General features: G+C 39.8%; 1 protein-coding gene across 4 annotated transcripts in view; it reads right to left on the bottom strand.

Annotated features, from left to right (window-relative positions):
• TNC (tenascin C) overlaps positions 1–17,267 on the bottom strand; it is a 73,645-nt gene extending 56,378 nt beyond the window's left edge. The window contains exons 1-2 of one of the 4 annotated variants that reach the window (XM_026860431.1): positions 17,059–17,264; positions 15,086–15,264 (exon numbers count right to left, since the gene is read on the bottom strand). The gene's annotated coding sequence lies outside the window, so the exon portion shown is untranslated. Of the gene's footprint in view, positions 1–15,085; positions 15,265–17,058 lie in introns of all 4 variants that reach the window. The other 3 variants (XM_026860433.1, XM_026860429.1, XM_026860432.1) reach the window with 3 other exon arrangements.
• Positions 17,268–18,234: the final 967 nt, after the last annotated feature.

Here is an 18,234-nt window from a genome sequence, read left to right as displayed (position 1 = left end):
AGGATCTCAGAGAGACCTTTCCAAACTAAACAATGAGTTTGGCCGTTTTTCAAAGCAGGGCAAAAGTTCAGAGATCAGAGGTGGTCTTCTTCCAGTATCAGTAACACCTTTGATCAATAAAGTATTAAACATAATGAGCAAATCTCATGAATTAAAAGAAAAATTAAGTCAGCTGGCAGAATTACAGCTGGGAGAAAATGACTGCTAAAACCATGAAATAATTAAATAGAAGTGAAAAACAAATTATGTGAGGCGGTATCTGCAATAACAGGATATTGATCTCAACAACCAAGAGGTGCCCTCCAGTTTCATAGTCTTAAAGACTTTTTTGATTTATATGTCTTAGGAATTACCTGAGAAAAGCAAAGAAAATCTGCCTCAATATACTAGTGCTGCTATTGTTACTCTACCAAGAGCAAAGGAGCAAGAACTCAGAGGAGAGCCAGGCGTGTGAAGATGGCACTGTGTTGGGACTTGTGAGATCCAAGATTAGTCCTAATTTCTGGCATGAGTTTAGCCAAGTCAGCTATCATCCCAATTTCTAATAAGTCTACAGGAGATGTGCACCCTAAACAAAGTACAAATAAGTAAACTAAATTATTTAATTATTTTTATGGTTTCAACTGTTCCTCTAGCGAGATTCTTCAATTTACCCCCTACGTAAAGACTTTTCCTGCTCTTGATTTTTTCTGCCTAAGTTCTGTGATCTTCATGCTAGGGGTTGTCTCTTAATACTTTTATATACTACACATATTAGAGGAAGCCCCAAGTATATTTAAAAACAGTAGCCAAGTGGCTACAGTTCTTAAGGTTTAATCACAGCCACCTTCTAAACAGGGCACAGACAGACAGTAGACAAGATAGATGGTGAAAAGGGCAAATGAGATCCCTTTGGAAATGATACAGTCTGGCTAGAGCAGAGCTGCTCCGAAACAACTACCATGTTTTTAGGGCTGCTGAGTGTAAGATACTCTTGTTAAGGCCATGCCCATGCTATTATTTATAGAATAAACACAGGGCTTCCTTTGGAGCCATTCCAGAGGCCAGCCGCCATTGGGGAAAATTAAATAAACCTGTGTTTTTAAAAAGATTAGTCTTATGGAAATGCTCTGCGTTACTATAAGAAGATTTCAATTTCAAGTGTGTCGGGGAGGTGCAGCAACAGCCCCTGCTGCAGTTTGCACCACCAGCAGTGCCAGGGCAGCAAATAATGTGGCAGAACCTGCACAGCTTCTGCTCTGCTTACGGCCCGAGCACAGCTCCTCGGGGTCCGTGAGGGGCCGCCACCCCTGAACCTTGCCTCCTGCCAATAACTTCAAACTTGTACGTTCGGGCTGTCATGCTAAAAAGCAGCCTGCTGTCCCTTAAGAAAACATAAAGGCACAGCATGTATTGTAGCGAGGCTCTCATTACAGCTTGAACCCTCGCTTAATGAAAACAAGCATGAATATCAATTGGAAAACCTCAAGAACAAGGGTTTGCAACATCTGTTGTCCCACAATCAGGTATCACAAGTGCTATGCAGAATTCATATTTACAGAATCAGACCCTAAGGAAATGGCATCTGCTGAATCCTAGAATATCCCAGCTTCTCTGGGCTTGTACCAGAGCCTTATGGCTATTTAAACACAGTTGTTTATATGAGAAGCATCCAACGTGGCATTATGTCATAGTTCTATAGAGCAAACCACACTCAGATGGAGACCTGTACTAAGCACAAGAATTCAAAGCTCTTAATAATTAATTTTTTGTACCACCAGAATTAATACAATTATCTAAGTTCAGAAAGAATGAAGATAATTGCCGAGTGACTTAGATGCATAATGCAGAATTAATCAAACCATGCTCATAACTTAGTGTTTAATCTCTCATGTAATATACTGTTAAATGTGTATAATTAGAAACAAATAAATGCAGATGTGTTGCCTTCCGGCACGCTCATGGGATTTTAACTATGGATAATGTGGCTTATATCAAACATGCCTCCAGCTTGTGACTTGGCAGGATCTTGTCTTTTTTAGTTAATTTTACTTCAACAACTGCAGCAGCCTGTCCTGCCTCTTCTTCAAGACCCTACGGTCTCTGCTGCTCTACCTTGTTGTGCCAGGGTGGGAGGCTGCACTGCTCTCCATGCCCTCCCTTTCATTCACAGGGCAACACGAGCTATGTCTGTACACCCAGACTGACATTTCAAAGCACCTGGTTAGAAATGCACATAATTCCCGAGCAGTGGCTAAAAAAAGGATACCCTAAGGATATCAATGCTGTCCAATATTAGGTACTAGAGGCCCCAAAGGCATCGAGGCAATACAATGGTGTCACTTCTTATATATCAGGGAGGGATGCATGCCACCTTCTGGCAAAGAGTTAGTTTTTGAAGCGCTGTGTGTGACCCCACAAGGGTTCCCAGAGTCAGCTCCTGGCTGCCAAGGCTTTGAGCATCCAACAATACCAAGACAGACAATGGGAGCTGTGAGTGAAAATCAGACTTGCTCCACAACTACAAACCTGTGCCAGAGCTCACTGATTCCAGGAGGGCAATGGCCCAAAGGCACGGTCCAGCCAGCAGCTTTTGAGTGCAAGGCAGGCTATTTGTGACCAGGAAAATCTGCCTCTTGTGCTGAATTTCCATACATGTTTAATCCTAGTGACTGAGGAAGACATTGGCAAAGCATATGCCCCGCCAAATGGAGGTGAATAAAGCACTTCACTCCAAATGGAGCCTAACATTTATTTTGGGTGTGCGATGGAGTCTGAATTCATGTGATAGAGTAATCCTGCCGATGAGGTCATGTGTTCCTCTGAAGGGGCTTCTTTGTACCCCGGGTTAGTTAGCAACGCTTTTTCTGTTATCAAGCATCTGATTAAACTCACAAAAGAAGGGTCTTTAAAAAACAGTCTCAGGCAGAATTGAGAAGTGAATAAATAAATTGGTTTTGTTTGGGGTTTTTTTGTTTTTTTTGTTTTGGGTTTGGGTTTTTTTTTCACTTTACCCAACAGGAAAAGGAGAGAGGAATAAGATGGGAAAGAGGCACAAGAAAGGGATTCCTTGTTCTCACATGCCAGAACAAAGGTCTTGATCTATTTTCAAATTTTCTAGAGAGCCCAACCTTGTGGCAGATACTAGTTATACACATACATGTGGCAAATTTCACCTTGAAGGATCACAGTGCACTATCCAAATAGCACAAGCCCCCTAGAAGCCATCATATGCTTCTCACTGCTGGAGTGACACAGCACCTACCTTCTGCAGCACCGAAATCCTTCACCAAAACACTGGGCTTCTGTTCTGTTATGGGGAGGTACACTAAAATGTGCCCTCAATTTTTATTTGACTTCAGAAAGACTTAGCCCTTTGGATTAGATTATTTTTCATCCTGCAGCTCAGGCAACTTTTGTAATGCTTTGTTGTACCCCTGGCCATGCAGCAGGTACACCAGCTCGGCTCTGAGAGCAGGGAAAGAGTGAGTTATAACTAAATTATTAGTCATTTCCCTTGCAGGATATATACCCAGGGTTGCCTTAGGTTTTGAAGTCTAAGAAGAGCAAAGCTCAAGTTGTTTTGCAATAATTTACCTGTAAGCACTCAAAAATGCCTATAAATGGTAAAATATTTACTGTTAAATACCTGCACTTATTAGAATTACATTATTTCAGATTAGTTATTTGGTGGCATCAGTGATTAGAAAAAAACCTCAGTGCCTCTCATTCTGGATTACTGCATTCAGTATTTTCCTGTCCTCTCCACTGGATGTCTGAGGAACCAAATAGACGTACAAAGGTTGGCTCCATGAAGAAAGCACTATAAAAGAGCTGTGACCAAGCCATGATAAAGTAACAGGTACAACTGGTTGAAAGTTTATTCACAACTCATATTTTGCCATTGAAAGATGCCATTTTTCATTCTATTCCTGAAAACTCAGCAAAAAGAAAACAGTAGCATTTCAGGAGTTTCCTTTCTCAAGAAAAAATTCCATCCTAACCTGAAAAACCTTTCTGAGGAAATATGCTTTCAAACCAGTATTTTTTCTGCTATGGCTTGCTTTGAAGAAAATGGCCTTTTTGAAAGAATAACCACCTCAATCATTTCTTCAACCTCCTTTTTCTAATAAAACACAGAGCAGCCAGGACTTCAATTACTAAGTGAAAAGTATTATGAAAGTGAAACTCATGCTCTTCTTCATCCAAGGACCAGAAGAGAAAAGAAAAAAAAAAAATCTTATGTTCATTTACACCTCTAAATGTGCAGAGATGTGCCCATGGGGAAGTAAGACACATCAGAGCATTTTAAAACACCATTAGACACCAAACTGAATTTTCAGGTAGCAAACTACTTCAAAAATAGTGCTCAAAAGACAAAAAGCTTTTTATTGATGGACTCACTGTCCAATTATGTTCCTGTTTCTTACTATCTTTGAGGACACTGATTCTTCTGTTTGCAATGCAAGTTCTGCTTCTTATACAAAAAAGTATCGTAACTACCAATAAATAACACTCCCTCCCGCACCCTCCAGCATGTTTGGCTGGAAATCATCTTGGCTCAAGATGTGAAACAAACAGCTTGAAAGACTGAGAAAAGAGAAGAAAGAAGAGCTGGGGAGGGGGCGCAGGGGGGGAGCTGAGGAGACAGATACCAGGATTTCTCAGTTTTCTAATTTGATTGTACTGTTCTGGTGTATTAACCAATTCCACTTTCGCTTTTCCTACAAGGCATGTTAGACCAGCTGGTGAATTTGACCTGCGGCACTTCAGTGATTCACAGCATCTAAAAATATGTCTCGGTATTATTTTTTTCAAAATACAGTTTTTGTTTGAGGCAAAATAAGGATAAGATCATGTAAAAGGATGAGTTCAAGGGAATAATGCAATCTGTAGTAGGCTGACTGAAGTAATGTCTCACATGGTTTATGTTGCTCCTTCTTTCTGCCTTAGAGTTGCAAAGCCCAGGAAATTAAAATGCTGCATCTATAAAATGCACAGGGGTTTTTTACAAATTAAGTTTATTCCCTTTATTATGTGAAAAGGTGAAACTCTGAAAGCTGAACTGAGAAAGCCAAAGAAAAGTTCGTTTGGAGGGTTTTTTTGTTTGTTTTAAATAAATTTCAACTGACAATTTACAAGAGTGGCTTGTATACCGGTGTGATTTGTCCCTGCTACTCAGGCAGCATAAGAAAATGAACAATTATCTTCTGGATTTGTCCAGCAGGGACATGCAGAAGGCGGTGGCCGGCAAGGGAGCATGCAGCTTATTTCTGCTTTACCACAGAGCTTTGGTTTGTGGTGCTGTGAGGATGGATCTTTCTGGAGATCAGAGACTCTCCTTTATGAAAACCAGGAATACAAACTGCCAGATGGACTTACTAGGGAGTCTACTGCTGACTGATGGGAAAATCAAAATGGAAATAAAGTTTGAGATGTACTGATATATAGGGCAGCCAAAGAATATGTTCATCTGGGATAGTTCAACAGAACAGTGAGGCACAGACAGTTATAGTATCATTGCAAAGTGAGAAATGAACAGGTCTCCCACTGAATGGATTCCCCAGGCCTGGAAAAACTACTTCTCAACAGTAGTTCAGACAAAAGCTTCCTAACCAAGAATGTGCCATCTCTGAATCTTCTGAACTGTGAGGAGAGAAACGAAGCTGAATAGAGCTGGCTTGTTTGGGCTGGATGTGTGGAGTTCCCACAGATCCACGTGCTCTCGGCAGAGACTCCAGAAAGTGCTCACAACCTTGGGATTAATGGTGTGGTATCGTGCTTAGAACTGAGGTCTGAAACTCAGGCATCCTGCATGGAAATTACTTTATAAATTATTGCTGTGTCTCGGTCTATCCACTGGTAAAACCCCACAGGTGGAATGTATGTCTCAGTGAATTAAATATTCCAAGGACCTCACAGTCAAATTCTCATTTCCATAATTAAATATCTTGCTGAAGAGTGCTATAAAATTGCCAGAAAATACATAAGTAAGAGGCAAAGAACTGGAGTGTTATCCCCTGCAATGTAAGGGAGAAAAAGAGTCGCAAGTAGGGTAATGTCTTTTTTACTGATCAAAAAAGTCTGACCAGAGCTGTGTAGCAAATATGCAGATGGCTACATGACTGCTTGAAATTCTAGGGTAACAATAGAAAATTGAAGACTTATTCTGAAGCCAAAATATAGGATGTGCCAAGTCAATTACCAGAATAATGTTAAGAATCCATGGAAATAAATGATATGGTTAACAAAACCCACAGAGAAACACACCAAAAAATTCGAGAAAAATCTGCAGCTGCAACAAAATACACGGGTCTAGCTAGTTATCTTACAGAATGCCCTTTCATCTGTAACAGTCTCCAGACATCTTATGAAATCAGAGGAATCATTCCTACGCACTTGTAGACACAGTCTTCCTCCATGGTGAGCTGTACATACTGTTGTGTAGCAACGTGCTGTTACACAACTGAAGTGATTCATGCTTCAGACAGGAAGTAGAGAATACTACTACATCCAGCTCAAACCACAGAAGGATTTTTATACAAGCCACAAGAAACAAAATAGTTATTTTATGGGGCAGATTATTCAAATGTGTTGTATATAAACTAAAAAAGAGAATTACAAGAGGTAAATATGGGTCAACTAGCACCAACCCTATCTGATGTAGCTCCCAGTGACTGAAATGATCCACAAGTTAACAGGGAATTCAGTCTGTCCTTGGAGCTTGGTTTTTTTTGTTAAGAGCTTGAACACTTGAGCATCAATTTCTGGAAATGGGAACTCAGAAAAGAGAAACAAAACAAGCCGGTCAGTGGGGTGCTTTTGAGCTGCATTCAGACTCAGGGCAGGGTGCACAGCAATCAGCCAAGTAGAGCAATTTGCTACCAACTTGAGAAAAAAAAAAGAAAAGAAAAAAAGACAGGACTACGCATCTGCTTTTTTTTTCTCCCATCTGGAAAGCAATCTCTGTTCTTTCTGTAGCTTTCAGAGCTGGAAGAAAAAAGCCACTAGCAGATACATCCTAGACAAAAAAAAACCCCTGTGCATTAGAAACAGCAGGACACATCAGTGAGGTGCACAGCAGCAAAGACAATAGACTCAGAAAACTGCCACTGTTCTAAAAACAGAAGCAGAACTACAGAAATGGGTCATCTCGGAAAGACCCCATGGAAAGCAAAAGGGATGTGTTCACACCTTCCTTTTGCTTAGTTTCCTACTGAATCCCCCATTTGCATTTACAGCACAGAAGCGAGTTTTACCCATTAGTCTCTGAAGACACATGTAGAACTCTGGACTGTTAAATATGGAATTGAATCAAGTCCATAGCAGAGCTGCCACAGACACTGAAGCCTAGATTAGAGCCTTTTCCAATATAAAAAAACCCCTTTCACAGCAAAAGCAACTTTTGCACATATTCTCACAGCAGAAATCACTCTTGCCTCCTAAGCATAGACTGTACCTTTTAATAAAGCCTTTCCTAATAGCAAAAGCATTTGCTTGGTCTCTTGGCTTTTTCCTCCTCATAGCAAAGATGCAGAGCTGGAAAAGATCTTCAGTTTTCTAAACTTGTCTTTGGAAAGTTTCTTTGCCAAGTTACACTTTGTCAGGAGTTCATTATTTTTCTGGGTAGACACTAGAGACTTCACTTTGAATTATTTTGAGGTCTTTGCTGATGCAGTTTCAAACTATGAGGTTTGTGTGCGTTTTTGCATGAATCACAGTAACTTAGGTTCACTGCAAATACAAAGCTCTGCTTCATTTCCAGACCCTTCTCCACAGTGTTTCTTCCAAAACCACCTATAGGTTTTCCAGAGACCATTTCACAAAGTTCTAGATGATTTTGTGATAGGATGGGAAGAGCAGAAATTCAGGACTTCTGAATTTTCTTCCCACTCCTTTCACATTGAGCAAGACTTTCTGAAAACAAAGCAGCAGCCAATTCTGGAGATAGGAGCTTGGACAGTCTCATTTGTCTCTAAAATGCACAACTGGGGTATCAAACATCAGCGTTTCTACAGATAATGAGAGGTAGAAAATGAATCAACAGTACTCTTGATAAATATAATATGAATAGGTGAATAAATAGGTGATCTCCTACAAAAAGCAGATGCCAAATGAATAAATTTACCAGAATTATTGGTGAAAATAGGATCATTGACCACAGAACCATAGACCACTGACATGTTAAGCAAATACTCACATAGTGTACAAGTGAATAGGCCAACCACCCTGAGACAACACTGCTTTGTACAGCTTCTCCGGTGAAGCTGGGTTTTTAATTTCCTCCTGGAGGTCAGAAGGAAGAGGTTAGCCAAAATTCCACTCAATACACCCAGCATCACACTTTTTCATATTTAAAGTGATTTTAGCTGAATGAATGTCACATACAGAGACAAGTGATGAGGAATTCAGTTTTAATGACTTTGCTGTAACTAAGAGCACAAATAATTTACATGTATATTAGTCTGGAACATCTAAAAGTGTTTAAGTAGTATGAATTGCTACAAATTACATTGGTCAGCAGGCAGCAGGATACTTTCAGAATTCATTACAGTTATTTGAATGCAGTTTGTAATTTTACTATGATTTAACCATATACTTATTCAAGCACTGAAAATGACATCTCTAAAAAATGTCTCAGAACTCAGTCATAAAAGCCTGTACTATTCTTGGCGGCCAGAAATATTATTACTTGCCTCCTATCATTAGCAAACTTTGGTCATCATCTTAAAAGAAGCTGGGGAAACATATGGGTAACCCTTCCCCAGACAATTCTTTGCATTTAAACTAATTATTAGTTTACTTGGGCAGCTTTTCCTCCCCGCCAGAGCTCCTCTGTCCTTGGTACTAGCATCTGAAATCTGCAGGAATGTGCACATTTTTCTAACTCACAAGACCACAGAAGGAGTTCCTTGAAATCCAACTTCCAGTAATAGCCCCCAGGCTAGATATCTGTTTGGCCTAGTTCTGTCAGATGTGGTATCATCAAGAATTTGCCTCTTTGGCAACCTAGGGAAGGGTAGCAAGCTCTTAGTAGAACAAACTACATAATGAAGACTGAAGATGGGAGTGAAATCAACCCTGGCTTGGCAAGACAAAATATAAATTAGATTCACAAAATATGAAACAAATTGAGTGCAAGGCATTTGGAAAACGAGAGGAGACTTTCTAAATCTGAGGATGTTTCTCGGTGCTCTGATGTAAAGCAGAAGCACTTATGTAATGTAATGGAAAATACAGCCATATACACAGCCCTGAGCAAGTGATTAGTTGCAATGGTGACTGAACTTGGACAAAAATCTGCGCTGCTGCTTCAAATGTCAACAAATTGGGCACTGTTACACTAATGGGAGACTTGAGAGACCTCCACCAACAGCGTTCTGACCTCGTTCTCTTAACCCACAGTGACTCGAGACCTGTCTGTGCTAAAGTCTTAGCTGACAGCAATTTGAGCTGTGGAATAAAAGAAGGGATGTGGAGCTCAATTATCCAGCAACAGATCTCCAGTGAAATCAATGCAGTTGTGTCACATGAGAATTTGGCTGGCAGCCTCTGAACTCTGCATAGGAGAAAACCATCCCCTCAGAAATGCAAGCTGAAGTGAAGCGGACAAGGAATAATGCAGACAATGAAGGGCCACTCTATGCATGAAAAATGCTCTGTGGATTCTAATTTCCTCTCAGTCAGGCTGGTTTTATCTCTATGCTACTCTATGACTTCTCTACGCACAAGCCAAATCAGATCAGATCAAGGTATTCTCTGCAAAAAGAAATTTCTCTACTATGTAATTAAGACAGCACCAAGGTAGTATACTATATGCATATTCAACACCCCATATCAAAATGAAATAATAATTGCTGGTGCCAGCAGAAAAAGCTTTCTACTCAGGTGAAACTGTTGCAGTTCGGCACCGTAGATCAGTTTCTATCTACACTAAGGCACCATTTTCATCAGTGTAGTAGGGCATATTAATAGGATATTAGAACACAGGATTATAGGAGATATAGAGCATATTTCTATTTAGAAGAATTGCACTTTCCTTACATCAAATGTGAGTTTTATGGTTTAAGGGTTTCTACACATGTTCTGAGCAACATAAACAGCATCAGGCCACAACCTGGAAATCACTGTATTAATTCAGGATCAGTTCCCTTTTCTTACAGATGAGACTTCATCCATTTGAATAGAGCCAGTGAGACCACTGGTAATGTGGAAATGTAATCACACCCAAATCTAGAGGGATCCCAACCAAACCAAAGCAAATTATCTCTGCGTCCAAAACGACCTTCCTCAGCACTGACATGGCATTACATAAAGCAGAAGCACGGGGCTTCTGAGAACACAGATGAGGCAGTGACACTGAGTTTCCAGACATGCAAGAGCCTAGGCACCATGTCCAGTGATGGGGAAAACACAGAGAGGCACACATGCCTGGCTGTGGAAAGAGAGGCTGGCTGGTAAACCATATTTCCTTGCTTCTGCCAGCAACCCTGTCAAATCCCAGTGTACTACTATGAAAGCAAATAAACAGTATATGAAATCATGGCCTGAGAATGGCAAATGAAGTACAAATAATGTTAATACATTTGAGAATGTCACTCTCTCTAGGTCCTGCAGTCTTTCTTTCAAACCAGGAACTGCATCACTTGTAGTGCTGGACCACTGTGATTGACTTGCTAACCTGTAAATTGTCTAAATCTACATCATAATTAACACTTGGCAGTGGAAATATAAATTCCCTGGCTTGTAGATGGTATATCCTCCTATAAACACTTCACTTGGCCACCAAACTGGAAAAGTAGATAGGGACATTCATAAGAAATTCTCACCATGGGAAATGCCAGCATTTTTTCCTGGAAACTATTTACATTGCCAAAATACTTCAATAAGAAAAATGATCTGAGACCTTTCCCTTAACATGCATCCTGTTCTCATTTGACTTGTAGTCTACAGTGTGCAGCATTCATTCTGAGTCAGACTTGAATTACTGTAGTACAAGCAATGCAGAAGGGAAGTACAAGCCACAAGTAAAGGAAAAATATGCATTACACTGTGTCTCACTAAGAGGAATGGATTGCCTACACATCACAAGCTACCTTTATATCTTTCTTGGCATAGACCTTTGTCACACAGCACAGAGAAACTATTTAGGAGGATTCAGCACATCCAAAAGAGGCTGGCTTTCCAAAAGAACCCGTAAAAACAAAGAACCAGTGCAAAGTGGACACTGAGCTCCTTTGGAAACAAACAAACTGACTTCTGACAAAATGAGATCATTCCCGGCCAAGAAGGAAGATAACCATTAAGGTCTTGTACTGAAGTGTACAACACATACTGAAAGTGAACCTTTCCTGTCCAAATAAAGGCTTTTCTTCAAACCAAAGAGGTAGAAAACCACAGTCACAAGGGTGTTCAGCTCACAGTTGGATCTCTCACCTGCTAACACCTCATACTGTCTTTAAGACAAGCCCAAAACTGATGGACAAAATCTGTTTCCAGTTCTTTTAATTTCTTAGGAATGAAATATTAAGTCTTTTCTTGGAAATAAATCTTTTTATAAATCCCTTTCCAGCAGGAGTTCCTTGACGGTGGAAATAACTGTTTAGCCAGTTCTGATGGGTACACAGGGAAACGATCTCACAATTTTATTTTCACGTATACTAGGCAGAAGATATTTACATCCTCTTTTAGCTTTGTGCTGCCAGAATAGTGTGAAAGAGAATAAATTTAAAGAAGAATCAAGACAGTTAGGTTAGTATTATGGTTAATTTCCTAATCTCATAAGAAAAGTAGCATTTGTAATTTTAGGTTTATGAGCTTATCATGTTCTGGTGCATCTTGGGACAAGGCACAGCTCAAGTACTTAGCTGAAGCAAAATCATTACAGTGGAATTTCCCCAGGCACCCAATTTCGGACTCCTTTGAGTATCTTGGCCAGTATCTATACGCATATAGTCAATGCTCCAGCCTGGCATGGGGAAGAGGCAGACCACTACAATAGACCTTTATTGTGCATATGATTCAAGCAACTGTTTTTAAATTCTGTATTAAAGATGTCTGTTCTATCACCCTGTACCCCTGTACTTTCTACTCGATTACTAAAAAGAATATGTTTTCTAAGCATGAAACAATATCATTTTTGTCAAGAGTTTGGAAATGGAGCACTTATATGAATTGAAGAAAGCTTCCTTTCTCTTCCCTGTGCGGTTCTGGTTATGGGGAAAGAGCTTTCTGTGTGAGTAATCTTTCTAAGTAGGAAGCAGAGCTCCCCTATTGCTAGGGAAGAATGGACCTCCAGTAGGCTAATATGTGATGGATGACTGAATACAAACTTGGCAACGTTGTTCTCCGCTACCCAAAGAATACAAAATGCCACAGGCTATTCGTACACAGGCACTCTCTAGTTGGAAGTTCTGAAAACTTGGCAACATCCCACCTTAGTTTAATTGAAACTACAGTGGCGAGACAATTAAGGATGTGAATTTGGGGAAATTTCTTGCCACAAGATCAACTCAGGATGAATTTCTCTTTGGTGAGTGACTCATGCATAAGCCAAACAAAAACATAAATGGAAAATTATTCTCACTTACTCACAACCTAGGCAATAAAATCTCACATTTGTTTATGAGGGATACTTTATGGTATATAATGTATGTTAACTAATATTCTTTAAAGTCTATATCTAGATATACTCTCTGAAGCTGCAGGGGGTTTTCGTTGTTTTGTCAGTAGCAGGCTATGCAGTATATAAGAGAGAGATAAATGATGCATATAGAAATCCAGTAAAATATTACATTAAGGACATGTCTAGTTATAAGGGCATGTATATCATTCCAGTGAATGTTAAAAAGAGACACTAAGTAATTCAAACTTTGTCCTTTTAGCAGAAGGATCCCTATTATATTCCTTCTTTCAATGCCTGACCACTTTCTGCTGTATCAGGAGACATCTCTTGTCAGGCAGAATCCTATTCTGACTCCTCCTCCCCAGTCTGCCCATTCCACACAGTTTAGTGACATCATACATTGAAAGATTTCACTAGCTGGAAGAATGCCCGGTTTTTAACTTTTCCCACATGTGGAAGGCATTTAACTTCAGCTCAGATTGGACAGAGGGTCGAACGCATGAGAGGACAGTAAGCACTGAGTTAGGGGAAGTTTCACACTTGTATAAACCCCAGAGCTCAGTGGAAATGGAGATGGCTCAAGATTGTCTCTCAGGGTTGTTAATTTTCCTTCTTTCTGGTAGTCCCATTTCTCAAAGAACTGCCTTCTTCCTTCTTTTTTTTTTTTCTCTTTAATACACAAAGGACTTTTTTTTTAACAGCTAATAATAGCAATTGTAAGCTCTTTGTGGCAGAGAGCATCACTTGTTCTCTCTATTCCCTCTTTCTAATACAGTGAGTCCCTAAAATGCTGTAGCAATAGTAACAACATCATCAACTTACAATAAACTCCTACACAAAACCAATGCCATGGACAGCATGTCCACTTTGATATCAAGCAGTTTAATGAATTAAATTACATCTTATAAACTTATAAGTAATCTGTACACATCCCTTATTTTCCAGATCTTGAGCATAAGTTATGATGTTTCTTGTCCAGAACTTAATAGTTACCAGTCCTACAAATACTTGCACTAGTTTTGCCTATTTCTGAGCCTGGGTGATGATATTTACTCATTAACTTAATTCACTCTGATTGGTATCTTCCTTAGTTTTCTACTTCAGCAACAATGATTTTTTTTCTCCAATATTACATCAGTGACTTCTTAAACCTGCTATGGGTAGCTATTACATTTTAGAGTAACTTCAGACTTCTGTAGTTTATAACCATTGGTTTTGATAACAGAGATCAGTCTTCGAGATGGATGTGCTAAATTCACACCAGAAATTAAGTCTGAGAAAGTGCATGTTGGTAAATCAGAGCACAGTTTGTAAGACCAATATCTCAAACTGACATAGTTCAAAACAAATACCTTTTTGTTACTGGAAAGCTGAGATTTCTAACTTTCTAGTGATATAAGTCATCCATTTCTAAGCCTAGAGCTTTATGAGACACTGGACCTTAAAACTGTCAATGGCCCTTCAGCTTAGCAGACTGCAATGGCATGTGTCCAAGGATGAATATATCAAGTCACAGGCTTCAAATTAAAGTAATTTTTAACCACTCTGAATTTCTCATGTTTCAATGCATGTCACACGGAGAGGGCAGGTAAATGTGTAGCTGATAATGAAGCTGACACCACCCTCTGCTTACTTCCAAATGTAATATTCAACCTAAACAGGTACCAGGGTTCACTAATGGAAACAGCCAACTGAACGAAGACTGTTTCTCCCTCACAGATCTGCCAATACAGGACACCTGCTTACACCAGACAACGACTATACAACCCAGTACATTTCATTGCCATTTAGCACCACTCAGACCTCTGAAGACACCCTACAAAGCCAGATGAACAGATGTACTGTTGTGCTATACGAGGAAAATGTCAGAGAACTGCACAAGCAGGTCTAGTATTTCAAATGGTTTTACCAGAGGGGATGAAAGGGTTAAAGCTCTGGCTCCAAAGCAACATCGCTGTTTCAAACCCACACTTGCTTCTCAGATCTGCTTCACTCTTGAGGATGAAAAAGCCCCAAGAAGCACAGACTCTGCCATCTAATCCCATTTTCTTATCAAGAAGTGAAACAATACTCAAGAACAAACTTTGACAGTCTCTTTACAGTAAGTCAGAACATCTTCATACATGATTAGTCTTTGGCTTTTTTAAGATATTTTATAAAAAGCAGTAATATGAAGAATAAGACACCTGATCTGAATTTCAAACACCTTTAGAAATGCTGTTCTAGCAACATGATAGTTAAGTTTAAGTGAATATTGAGGAGAAATGATCCAGTCTGAAACAGCTGGGATCAAAAGAAGTAATAGATTTCCATTAACAAAAAATCTCCTGCTAACACAGTTTCTCATAATTTTGTGGAGCACCTTTTGACCTGAGTTTAGGGATACTCCCAGTAAGTTCAGACATCATAAAGAATCGTTATTTCCACAGAAGAATTGGATCTGGTTGGTTTGCTGTTTGTATGCCTGTCACCACAATGTACCTGGATGAGATTCCTTCAGCAGAGTATCAGCTTCCCCTCCAAACAAGACATGACATTCTAATCTGCAGGCTGTACACTTTTCAGCAGATCCTTTGGCTCTTCTACAGCTTTAGAAACACTGATAAAGTAACTGTAGTTATAGGATTAAGGACTGGAACTTCCAAAGAATTTTCTCTGGGCTGAAAGGAGCCAGAGGATAAAATTAATGAGCAAAAAATATGGGAAACGAATAGCAATTTGCTGATGATAGTGAGTGTGATAATGGTCAGTGACAGTGGGGGCAAGCAGTCCCCTGTGCAGCATCCCTCCCGCTCTGCCCCCTTGCAGCTGGTACTGCCCTGCTCAGTTCAGAGGCACATCCTCTCCTGAGCAGCCTGCAGAGGGGTAGCAAAGGGGATGCACTGGGAACACCCTGGTAACTCTTCCAAGACTTTCAAAATTCACTGCCAGGGAAGGTGAACTGCAAATAGACAGATTCTCTTCTTTTGGCCAAACAATTTCATTTGATCACACATTTGCTCCTGAGTTTCTAACAGCAGTAAGAAAAAACCTGAAAGACATCATAACACTTTTCTGAAAGTCTTGCTAGAATTCCAAGGACTGTCGCTAGCCCCCACTGTCCAGCTCATTCTTGAACTACAGCAAGTTTAAGATTTCATGGCTTTAAAAGGCAAATGGATAAATTCAGCATAATGAAACAAAACACACATATAACACTAATCAGGAGAAGTGTAAAATGAATTCCTTTTATTTAATATGATTAAAAAAAAAAAACCAAAAAAAACAACAAAACTGGGAGATAAAACCAGACACAACAGCTTGACAATAACGCTTTTACACAGCCCATAGAACTGCATGCACTTCATTGGTTTCTATTATTTTCATTAAAGAAAATGGGATAAATAACTTTATTATGTTTTTTAATTTTATGTCTTCACTGTGCAAGAGGACATGTCACCATCATTTCAATCTGAATATATCTTTCTCCTGCACAGTATGATACAGACTTTTTAGAAGTTTAGGATAACTGCCCAAAACTCTCCTCCTTGATCTCCAGAGAGCAAATCAGGCAGGGAAAACTCTGTAAAGGTGATGTAACACCAAGTTTTGAGTAAGTGGGTTTAGCTCCTAAATAAAGCAAAGTGTGATCACCTTCTCCTAGTCAGCTTCTGTATTTTAAGTCAATTTGAGCCTAACTGGTAAGTGCAGACACAGTCATGCAGAAAAACTCAGTGCACAAGGGAGCAAGTAGTTAAGACAGACTGTAAAGCAAGTGTCTCCATTTTTCCATGATGATGGAGAATTTCACCCTCCCACTGCCCAGAACCCACCCATTTAAGTACTGGTAACCAGATACCAGCTGAATCTTCCTTTGTCTTTTGCTCCCCACTGCAGACTAATGTTACCATACTTTTAAAAGAAACTGGAGCCCAGTGGGGGCAGGGAGGAAGGTGACAAAGGCTTCAGTGCAAATAAGTGTGCAGACAGCAAATTAAAAAAGAAAAAGGTCCTGACTCTTTTCAAGTCACACACAGTAGCACAGGAAGAGGAGTTACCTGGGAGGTTTAAGAACTGCAAGTGGATTTAGTCTGGTACACAAGGTGAGGATGAGGAAAACATTTCTATCACTTCAGTAGCCAAGAAGAAATCCCAAATCTGATTTTCTACCCTTTCTGTCAATTAGGTTTCTGACTATATTTCTGCAGATGTCCAGCATTCAATTAACTCATCCTTCATTCATTCATTGGATCAGATTGTTGTCATTGAGATATTTCTTACATTATTATTACACCAGATAATAAAGACAAACTAAAGGCAGGCATGCTCCAATTCAAAAATATTCCCTGATAAGATCCCTGACTACTCAGACTGATAGTCCTAACTATGAGGGTCATGACAGAACACAGTGTCATTGCAAGTTTGTGTGGGAGAAGAGCTCCTGATTTTTTAATTCGGGAAGGAAGCAGACTTACCTTACAGACTCTGACAGATTAGATCCCGCTGTGAGCAGTCTCCATGAAATAAATACGTTAAAGTCAGCTATCGGCTTCTGACTTTGTTGCCGTCCTGTCAAAACTCAGAGAAGTTGCGTTGTCTAATTTTGCTTGTGAGCATGTGAAAGACAGAAACGTTTGACAGTAAGGCAAACTGGTCAGATCAGCCAGATTCTGCTGGGTTTATATAGCTGAGCTGCAAATCCTGATCCTTGGCTCATTCCACTGTAATAGGATGCCTGAAGGCATTTTTTTTCAGTTTTGCTTTAAAGGAACAGCCTCGCTCTTTGGCTTAGCTTCTGAAAGACACACACGCACACTCACATACACACACTGTCATCCACAGGCACACATACAAAAAAAGAATTTGCATGCAATTTATGGCTAAAGAAGGAAACCCCTGAACCATTAAAAAAAGAAAAGTCAGCTCAGGGCAAATGACTCAGAAAGCAGAATATTTTCCTTACAGCATCAGCGAAGTACATTATCAGGAGCTTTTATCCCCTCATCCCCAATATTTTAACATTGTGAAAGAGTAGCAAACTTTAAAAAAACAGAGGAATCACAAGCAGGATTTCACATCCAGAAACTCCTACAGAACGTAATGTGTCTAATTGCAGTTAGTGTAAATCAACTCCACTCCACTGGGATCAACTAAAAAAAATCAGATTTACACAAACAGACAATCTGGAAAATCCCCATATTTTCAAGTTTGTGATCTCCTTTGCGTCCTTTTGCACTCCTGCTCTCAACAGAGAGGCTCTTGAGAAAAAATAAAAAGAGATTTAAAAAAGATATAAAAGCCCAGAGAGAATGACACAGGAGGGACTCCCTTTCTTCTCAGATCTGATAAAAAGAGATTACGTGGCTGTGTGTGTAAAGATAATCCAGACACTTTTGTGAGGCTTATGGTTTCTCAATCATTGCATTCTCTCTGCTTCCCATCCCAGAGCTATCAGTAACACACAGAGGGTTCATCTGGGACCTTTCCAGGGGTGTTTGTTATCTCTGACTACCCTTGAGCTTCAGGCTTGTGGCAAAAAGTAAAGATGACAGTTAAAGGGCTCTCATTAACACTGATCTCTCTCCTACTGGATACTAAAAATCTACTTCTCCCTTGACCACACCCCAGCCACTCCTGTGTTGGTTTTTTTT

This window comes from Athene cunicularia, assembly GCF_003259725.1.
Source record: "Athene cunicularia isolate RWA chromosome 17 unlocalized genomic scaffold, athCun1 chr17_part1, whole genome shotgun sequence".
Classification (NCBI taxonomy): Eukaryota; Metazoa; Chordata; class Aves; order Strigiformes; family Strigidae; genus Athene; species Athene cunicularia.
The sequence above is the reverse complement of the archived record's forward strand: the minus strand, read 5'-3'. Positions and strand labels throughout refer to the sequence as shown.